This window comes from Corvus cornix, chromosome 2 (assembly GCF_000738735.6).
Source record: "Corvus cornix cornix isolate S_Up_H32 chromosome 2, ASM73873v5, whole genome shotgun sequence".
NCBI lineage: Eukaryota > Metazoa > Chordata > Aves > Passeriformes > Corvidae > Corvus > Corvus cornix.
Window position 1 is genome coordinate 130842319 of NC_046333.1, and position 10048 is coordinate 130852366.

Sequence of the window (10048 nt, forward strand, 5' to 3'; positions counted from 1 at the left end):
ATGCCAAAAGCCTCCATTTAAGTGGCAGTAGATGAGAAGGTGTTTGAGCTGCAGGGGTGAGGCAGAGATGCCACCGTCAGCTGTCTCTATATGATTTTCCAAGGATCCTCAACCAACAGCCTGGTGAGGTGTCATGAGCACACGATATTGTCCTGCAATTGAACCTGCAGGTTCAGACCAACAACAGTAACAGCAATGAAAATTCATTTCTAGCAGTCAAAAATTTATTTTTTCTAGCCTGAGATATTTTCTTAGTTGATCTAGTGATCATCTGCAGAAGGAAAATTGTTGCCTCCTCCTCCTTCTGGTGGCATGGCTATAGAAAAGAGATTTATGTCAGTGTTTAATCTGGAGTGCTTTGAAATGTGGTTTATTCATTGACCTGGAGATGGGTGACTCTTCATTTTCTAGAGAGTGGAAAAGAGACTGGTCGAAACATCAGACCCAGCCAGCTCAACATCTTCAAAGGTTACACCAGTGAAATCCCCACATCAGACAGTATTACTGTGTACCAGAAATTTCTGGTACTACTGAACATTGATAGCTTCATGCTCTCAATTCCAGATCATATTCGCCTATTAATTATAGATGGAGGTTTATAGTGGATTGTAACCCCCAAAACTTCCTTAGGTTGGCTAAAAACTATTGATGATTCTAATTATTGACAGGTATCAGAACAGTGTTACTAGAATCTGAGGAACATCTCTCTCTGCTGAAAAGACAAAGGGGCCTTTTCAGGGAGTAAATCTGCAGACTGGGAATATAACAGACACACAAATGCTGAAGTTAAAGTCTTCCTCTTGAGCTTCTATAACATTTCCATTGACAATATTCTGATCAGTCAGAGTCATCCTCAGTAACACACAGTGCAGTCAGTGAGCACACAGATTTGGACAATAAACATTAAAAATGCCTGTCAGGTACCAGTAGAGGCCAGTATACACCAGCTGAAATCCATCAATAGCTCTGGTAGATCATGGGCTAGAAGGGAGTGGAAGCAGACTGACCTTCTGGTGTGTTCTACACTCACAAAGCAGCAGCTGTTCTGCCTTCAAACAGAACGTTTCATGTGTTTTCAGGTGTTATGTTAGCAGCTGAAAGAAGCTTTGGTGTAAACATATGCAGAGGAAAAGAAAGAACCCAGACCAAATTTGGGAGGAAAAAACACGGGGAGAGGGTGACTGTTTGAATTAATGTAATTTGTTTTGTGTGTGCAGAAGTGCAAAAAGAGTCTTGAGTGTAACCTCAGCCTTTGGAGAGTCAAGCTGGAAGGCAGAGTAGCAGTACCAGCTCTGGAGAGTCAAGGCAGCAAGAAAAAGAGAAAGAAAAAGGAGCAGCAGCATGCTGTACAGGAAGCAACACATTGGAAATGGAAGAGAACTGGAAAAGAGCCAAAACCACAAACATGGGGAAAAAACAAAATAAGAGCAAAGAAAAAGATGATCAACAGGTGAAATCTTGTCACTTTACAGAATGACAGATGATAAAAAAATGACTTAGTTTCTTATTCATCAGTCCTTCCATCCCTGGAGATGTCTGCTAGTCTTGGACATGCAGATCCATAGGACACACAAACCCAACAAGACATAGATGTGTTCCAACTGGACGTGATACCAAAGGACACAGAGCCAGTGCATGGGGACACCCAGGAAACACAGAACCCTCTGGCACCAGTCCAGCATTTACTGATGAAGGCAGGGACGCAGTGGTGTAACAGTGCTGGTTGACTGGGGTGTCTCAGGAATGCTGGCGCAGCAGGCACAGGGTGCTGGGATGAGCTTGCCCAGGGTATGGTCCCCAGAGGGGGGGATGGCAGTAGGTTGGGATGTAGCATGGGATTCTAGGCATAGGCTGTTGGGGTCCCTGGGCTTGAGGTCACCCTGCTGCTGGGGCCCCTGGGTTGGAATCAACATCCTTGGATAAGCTCCTATGTCACCTTTTGTCTCCCGTGGTTGCCTTCAGTCTCTCCCAGTCACTCCAGAACCATTCCATAGTGGCTTTTTAACACCATGCACTGTGTGGACAGGGAGGACAGGAATTGTTCCTGTCCAGGGACAGCTGGAGCACCTTGATCTAATTTCCAGCTTCTAGGTGCTGGTTTCAGAGTCTTTGCTGCGTCCTCTCGTGCTGCCTGAACACAACAGGATGGGACTGGAGCCATGAGGAGGCTGCAGGAACACCCCCAGACTCAGACTACCCTTGTTACAGCAGACTTGCCCCCTGCAGCAGGTCCTGAATCCCAAGAGACACGGAGTGCTGGTGCAGGAAAGCTGGGCTGAGTGCAGATCTTTATGGAAGATTGTGGAATTGAGAAATCCAGAAGTTGAAAATTTGCAGGGGAGCTCCAGGAAGACATGAAGATGGGGCTCAGCAGGAAGTCCTGTGTGGCACCACTGCAGGAACAGGGTGTGCAGTAAGAAGCACTGAGGAGTGTGGGACAATAAAATTGCTTCTGATTTCTGCAGAGAGCTTGAGCATGCAAGTACGAATGGATCCAAAAACAAGGCATTGAAACCATTGCAGTGGTGGTGCTTCTCCATGAGTGTCCTCCTCCATCTTGAAATGGCTCTGCCAGAATGGGATCTTCTTCCACAGAAGAGTTCCATGGCCTGGCAGGAAAAGTGGGATGCTGAAGGTGGCCTCCAAAACCTGGGGAACACTTGTTTCATCAATTATGTCCTCCAGCACTTGACCTACAGCATGTTCCTGGCCAACCACCTGCTGTCATACAAGCACAGGTAGTCCTGTGAGTCCTTCCTGCCCCACCTTTTACATCTCTTGGGCAGCTCTGAAGGATGGAAAACCAGCAGTGATTTTGGGAACAGCTCCTAATTTCCCCCTTTAAAGCCTTCAGAGGAGGCTCAGTGTAGCGCAGAGAATGGGGTGGCTTGCTGTCACGTGCCACATTCCGACTCCCAGGGAAGATAATTTCTTGCTTCCTGTGGCTCCTGAAGTGCATCTGAAAAGTCCTGCCTGGAGTTTTATGCACCTGTCTCCTAAACATAGAATCATTTGGTGTTTGTTTTTTTTTCTTCCTTGAAAGTTTTTGTTAACTACACATATTTCACCAACACAGTTCTTTATAGCACAGCCAGGTCCTCAAGAAAGTTGTCCAATGGCTTCAGGGTCTAGTCTCATGTGTGACTTTTGAAAATCCCTTTTCTTGCCTGAAACCAAAATGGTTGCAACTTTAGTTTGCCCTAAGTTTCCTTTTAAAAAAACCCACAGCCCCCCAAAGCCCTCAGCCCAATACAAATACTTCTCTTCTATACGTTTAAGTATTTTAAAGGTCAGTTATTAATACGCTCTTTGTGTTTTCAAGCATGAAAGTTAATTCTCAGCTTGTTACATTAGACACTTGCTGGGGGTTGCAGTGAAATAAAAGGCACGTACATCTTTAATCAAAAATGAGTTTTTGTAAGTGATCTAATGATCCTGATGAAAAATTTGTAGTAAAAACCTTATTTGAAAACTTAGATTTTTCATTAAATTCTCTGCAATTTAGCAAAATTTCATGGTGACAGTCTCAGTTCAGTAAATTTGCTTTTCTGCCACTTCATTTGAGGAAAACAGTCCTAGCACTCCATTCCAAATTGCTACAGTTACTATCAAAAAGAGTAAGTACAACCCAAACTACTGTCACTCATTCAGAAAATGTCAAATGTCACTTATCCTTATCTCTGATCTTAGCAAGATACTTCTTTGAAGTATTTCCTGATTAATTATGCCACGTGGTAATCTGTTTACCCACTGCTTTTCTGATCCCATATTGTTTCTCCCCCACTTTCCCCTGCCCCTAGCCCTGGCCCTTCCCTCGGGTTCTCCCTATTGGTTCCTGTACCCCAACTCCGCCCATGTACCGCCCCTGAGCCCCTGAGAAAAAGCCCCTGTGCCCGGATCACCAGGTCTCTCTGCCTCTGGGGGTTGCTGGGACAAGATGTAACTTTTATTAAAAGTCCTCTGAAACACTCATGGAGAGACCCTTCTTGCCTCCTGTGCTGTCACTGTGCTGTAGAGCTGATAGCTAGCTGGAGCAAAACTGCAGAGCTGTCTGAAAAGGACTGCGGGAGGACAGAATGGCTGCCCTGCCCTAAGCTGCTCCACTGAGCTCTTAGGAAAAGCTGCAGCTTGCTAAACTAAAACTAGCACTACAACAATGGCAGATTTTTAGAATTCTTCCACAGTAGGGAATCATGTATTAGATGTGTTTCATGGCACCTCATCTTCTGTTCCTGGAAGCAGATAAAAACTGAAGACAAATGTTTGTGCTAAATGTGCTGTTTAGTGTACTTTTACTGGCCTTCAATCCAAGAAGCCTTTTATCCTTTTTACAAAAAGTGCTAAGAAGTATCAGTGATAGAGAAAAACCACAAAACCAGGGTTCCAGTTTTGCATGCTGTGACCCACTCACACCACCCCCATCCCAAAACTTTTTGGTTGCTACATACCCTTTATTTCTTTAGCTGTTGCCAATGGACTAGAAGGTTCCCAAGCCTTGCACCTGTGCAGTGTACTTTACATCTTAGTCCAAGCCTCTGTTAGGAAGTATGAGTAAGAACATCACATCCCAATATAGTTTTTGCTCCAGCACTAGCCTTGATCAAAGTTTTTGTTACCAAAAAGGAATTCTTGTGTGCACACCATTTTTTTCTCTTTCAAGATGCTACAGCCGTACTTTATAATTAATTCATGTACTCATTCTTTCTTAAACATTTTGGTGTCTGGCAGCATCCCATTTCCATCACTGGTCACAGTGAAACCAAAAATTAACAGAGAATTAACTGCATGTTGAAATCATCTTACGTATTTCCAGTACCAGTGTGGATACAAATATTGTATCCACAGTGCTAGCAAGAATTTTTCCTGCTTCTTTCCAGTCCCGTGAGATATTTTTCTCTCTCACGGAAGATATTAGCAGAGTTCTATAAGCTATGAACACCTGCAACCTTGCAAAGCCTTGTTTATAGTACAGTAGGAAAATATTTTGACAATGGATGTTTTAGGATTTTTAGCCAATCACCCCAAGGGTGGCTGATCCTTTGACCAATTAGACTGCGAAGAAAAAAGTCTATAAAAGAGTTTGTAAAATAATTAAAGGAATCAATCTTGCTGCACAATTCCTGCCTGTTGGATCTCTCTTCTCCTCCCTACCACTGCGGGATACCGTGATATACCAGGTCTGGCCTCCACAAAAATGCAGTCTCCAGACAGCCCTCTTGTGTCCAGGCTGGACACTGCTGATGGAGACCTGCACTGCTCTGCGATGCTGCCTTGTTACAGGGGTTTGTTATAAAGGTGGACTTTGCCACATAAGCACTAAGGCTGAGTTGAAGTTCTGACCTCTTCGTCTGACAAGTTGAAGCGGAGTTCTCGTGCAAAGCATCCAGGTCTTTGTAAAGCAGGATCTAAGGAACCCAGTCTGCTGATGGCTCTGATTACCACAACCTCTCTGCAGGCTAAGCTATCTATTAGTGCCAGCAGTGTTCCTACAACAGAGCCAACAGAAAAATACGATTTTCATTCACTGGTTCAGTAAATTTTCTTCAGTTCCACATAACCTTCTCCACTGATCCTTCAAAAAGGACAATCTTTTAATGATGAGATGCTGGTTTGCAAAAGACTCATTTTAAGACATTAAATACAGATAAGATAACACAGACCTTAGGCTGACTTCAAGCTCAGTGAATGGTTTTCAATTCTCTTTTTAAAATAATCTGAAATTCACTTGCACTGAATTACTAGTTTTCAGGTTAAATGAAGGTGTCACATCAAGTTAAATAGGTTGTGGTCTTCTTTTCATGAAGATCAAGCACCTTCTACATAGATACAAGACATGTCCTACCTATGAACCTGGTCTTGTTTGCTGGCATGTACAGGAGCAAGAGCATCGATCTCATCAAGGAAAATAACTGAAGGTCACATCTGGTAAGCCTACAAAGAAAACACAGGAACACTGACATCAGGAGAGCAGCACTGTTTGAAAGAGAAAATACATGAAAAACATTATGGTTGCAAGAACACTGGAACTGGTTAGTTTGGGGTTTTTTTGAGGGGGGTGGTGGTGCTTTGCAAGATTTTCTTGTTTGCTTTACTAATATTTACCAATACATCCCAAGATTTCAAGCCCCCAAAAACCCCACTAGAAAAGGAAACACTGACAATCCCATTTCAGTAGAAGGATCTGACAAAACATGAAAAAGAATTTCTTCTTGACAACAGAAAGCTAGTTACAGACAGAACACATGGCACATTTCAACCTTACCCACTCAAATAATAAATGAAACTGTCATTCATATTCTCCTACCCATTCACTCAGGCAGTTGACACCATTTCTCATAAAAAAGATTACTCTCCCATCATCCTGGCTACATTCATTAGCAAGTGCAAAAGCTACCAGTGTCTTTCCAGTCCCTGGTGTACTACAGAATAGGAAATCTCTGCAATTAAAAAAAAAAATCACATAAGAAAAAAACATAATGGAAAAGTGCCTATTACAACCCCCATCCCTAAAACACACAGCTCTGCTCTTCTCAGCAAAACACTTCATAGATAAGACAGCAGTAACAGCTAAAGTGTGAGAAAAGTCAAAAGTGTTCCTACACAATTCAACAAGGCAGCAAATGAAATGAATGAAGAGGATAATGTGTATGTAAAAAACATTGAGAAAAGATAGTAGCATCCCAGAAGGACACTTCCAAAAACTCTGACAAACCAACAGGTGTGGTTACAACACAGTAGAGCCAAACAAACTTCCAGTGCAGAATCTGAGACCAGGATAACTTTGAAATCACCAGTTCAGCATATTCATTCTTCTTTTCACAAAAGGCAAGATTTGAGAGTAAAGCATAAAAAGCTTTAAATTACTGGGTTGGGTCTCCCTTTGTGGGTGATAAAGAAGTAATCTAAAGCTGGGAAGGTATTCTGCACTTCTGCATTTCCATCAGCTAGAAAAGCCAATATGCTGCTGCCTCAAAATGAATTTCAGTTAATAAAGAAGCAAAAGACATAAAGATTTTTATTTCATTGCTTGTAATACTCTTTAAAGTTACTGAAAGCAAAGCATTTAAAGTCCTATTTCAATATACCATAACTGAATTTTGCCGACCAAGAATATATAAAGTTATTAATTAAATCTCTAATAATTTAATTTTGTAACACATAACTCAGCCGTGTGAGAAGTGGACAGATTCTTATTTTAGCCCAAGCACAATGAATGCTGCAAGATTCTAGCTGCAAGTCCTATCAATTGTAAAACTGATACTTGGGCATTTGAAAAAGAGTTTGTGGGAGAGACAAGTGGACTTCCATGAAACAAACTACAGTTGACTACCAGTAGGTCATTCATTGTACATGGAACTCTGAAGGAAAAAATCTTCAACTCCAGCTTTTACAGGCAAGACACCTTTAAAGGATCTCGCCTCACAGTAAATCTGTGAACCTACATATATGCTGGTTTCTATCAATTTTTTAAATATTACTTTTTAATTTTCTTAAAACTACTTTTTACTACTAAAAAACCCCCATCTACAGTGCTGAAAATTTTGGAGCATTTTTATATGTTAAAGAAAGCTGCAACCTCAATAAGGTTCCATAAGAAATTCGATGTCAGCACAAAGGAAAGGTTCATAGCAATTTTCAAATTGCTTGAGAGAAACCTGTAAGCCAAGGGAGTTGTAGACTGCCCATTACTGGAAGCTTTCGTAAATAGTGCAAATGTCTCACTGACATGATGAAGTAAAAATACTTACTGAAACATCTATTTGCATTGTCTTGACACCAGACAGATTTGCTTCAATTTTCATGTGATCCTTGTGAAGATTTGAAGTGAAAATGCAAGCTCTGAAACAGCTGTGTGTAAACAGTGTCCATTCAAAAATAATAAGGCAATTCAGGAAGCACAGTGTAAGACGTGTTGCAGCATATCACTGCTATTTCATATTTTCTGAAGAAGATAGTTCCTCCACCCTTAAAGCATAGCTCTGGCATAATCGTGACAGTAAGATTATAATTAGAGAGCAAAAATAAACATTACTTTAGACTACACTGTGCTTTGGAAGAAGTTTTTTTCAGCTAAATTAAAATTACAATTAAATAATCACTCTATGTGAAATAGTAAAATAAATTAGTGTCTACTTCTTCCAGTAGAACACCCCATGATCTCCCATCCTTTGCCTTCTATGCGTCTTCTCTGTAAAGCCAGTTTTTTGCAAGATTGCTTCTGCAGTACTAAGATACAAACTTGGCATGTAAGAGCAAAGATAGATAAATACAAAAACCCCCCATTGAAACAGGCACATATGATCAGTGTGACATTTTGATATAGTGAACACAAAGCAAGAATCATTGGTATTTAGCCAAGTTTTTCAACACTACTTAAAAAATAGGTCAAATGTTTACTTTTTTATCGAGAGACTTAGGAACAAGTGTTTGAGGATTTGCAAACATAGACCATTTTCAGGTTTATTTTTTCCTCTTGCTGAACACAGTAAAAAAAAAGCCATTTAGTAGGAAAAAAAAGAATTGTGAAGATATAGGAAGATAACAGAAAAAAATTATGGCAGGCTTTCATAGCACTAAAGTTGCTTTGCATGATAACATTAAGTAATTTTTAGTTCCCGGCCTTCCTCAGACAACAAGTTACTTAATTCTTCTCTTAACTGGAGTTAAGGTCTTGTGCTAATTTTCCATGACTATATATGGTACAAAAAGCATCTCACTGTTAGTTACACTTTGCAAACCTTTCAGAAAACAATGCCAATTTGGGCTTTATGAAGAGAATTAAAACACAGACACACAGCCAGAAACACTAAGACTGCTTCACTTTGCCTGTATCCAACTTCTGCTGCATCTTAACCAGGAGTTATAAAATTATTTGTAAGCATGAAAGAAAATTTAATTAACCATGAAGCTACTTCTGATGCCAAGAAAATTGATTTAGATGACAAGTGAAAATCTACAGAAGGTCACAACACAAAGTGACCATTTTGGTTCACAAGAACCAGCCCAGCCCATGCATAAAAGATGCTCTAGTGTGAAGATCTCTCTGCAACTGGCAATCCCAAAATGAAGATATTGGTGGCCAATTTAAATATTGGCTGTGCCCAAATTCTTTACACATGAAGCACCTGCCAAATACACCCTCCTGCACATACTCTCAGATTTGTGGCTTAAACAGCCACAAGCACCTGTTCCCAAAAACTCATGTTAAACAGCTTGGCCCACACCTTATATAAATCAGTACATTAAGAATAATTACATGACAGCTCAGGCTGACTGAATGGATATGAGGGAGAAATGGAAGACCAGGCTGTCATGCTGTAGGGTGCTCAGACCTCCATGTCCTGCTCCCTTTTTGTGTCCCTTTCCCACAGCCAGAGAAACCCAGCTCAGTGATGTGGTTCTTGCCTGTGTCCTTGTCTGAGCTGGGATAGAAAATTCAGCTGAAAGTCAGAAAGTTCAGCGGGTTCATGATTACTACTGGAAAGCCCCACTACCTATTTTTAATTCCCAGAAAAGCCAACCACATTATTGCTCAATAATGTGAAATTTGAAAAATGAAACTGCCATATTACATGTAAGTGAAATTTTCTTTAAAAAAAAAAAGGCCCACTGGGCCATTTTCCAGCGCAGACTTTGGCATCAGAGCAGTACCATAGAAATTAATGGCGCTGTACCCTCTTACCCTCCTTGCTCCACAGCTCTTCAGAACCTCCCCAGCAACCCTTCCCTTCTGGCAGTATGGATCAACGGATGGAAATCCTAGAGGAACAGGTTAGCTGCCGAGCAGCCGGCTGGATTTGGAAAATACTGCACTGGATGACTTGATATGCAGACACAAAAAATTTTAACACAGAAGATAGAAGTGCCTCCTTGTGTTGACAGTGTTTGTGGTGGGAACCCTTCTAGCAGACCTGCCACAGTTTCTACCGGCTGACCAGCAACTCTTCAGACTGAAACACGTTACTAATTTCTTCCGTGTGCTGTGTAGAGAGAGGTAGTTAAAAACGAGCCCATCCTGAATTACCTCTGGGCGAGTGTACTTAGAGCC

The 10048-nt window shown here is 41.3% G+C and overlaps 1 long non-coding RNA gene across 1 annotated transcript; it reads right to left on the reverse strand.

The window, feature by feature from the left end:
• Positions 1 to 202: 202 nt before the first annotated feature.
• LOC109145403 lies at positions 203 to 6708 on the reverse strand. The gene is made up of 5 exons (XR_002046765.2): positions 6305 to 6708; positions 5843 to 5931; positions 5341 to 5486; positions 4449 to 4535; positions 203 to 3167 (listed from the first exon to the last, which is right to left on the reverse strand). It is a non-coding gene; the product is annotated as an uncharacterized LOC109145403 (long non-coding RNA).
• Between the last annotated feature and the right edge of the window lie 3340 nt (positions 6709 to 10048).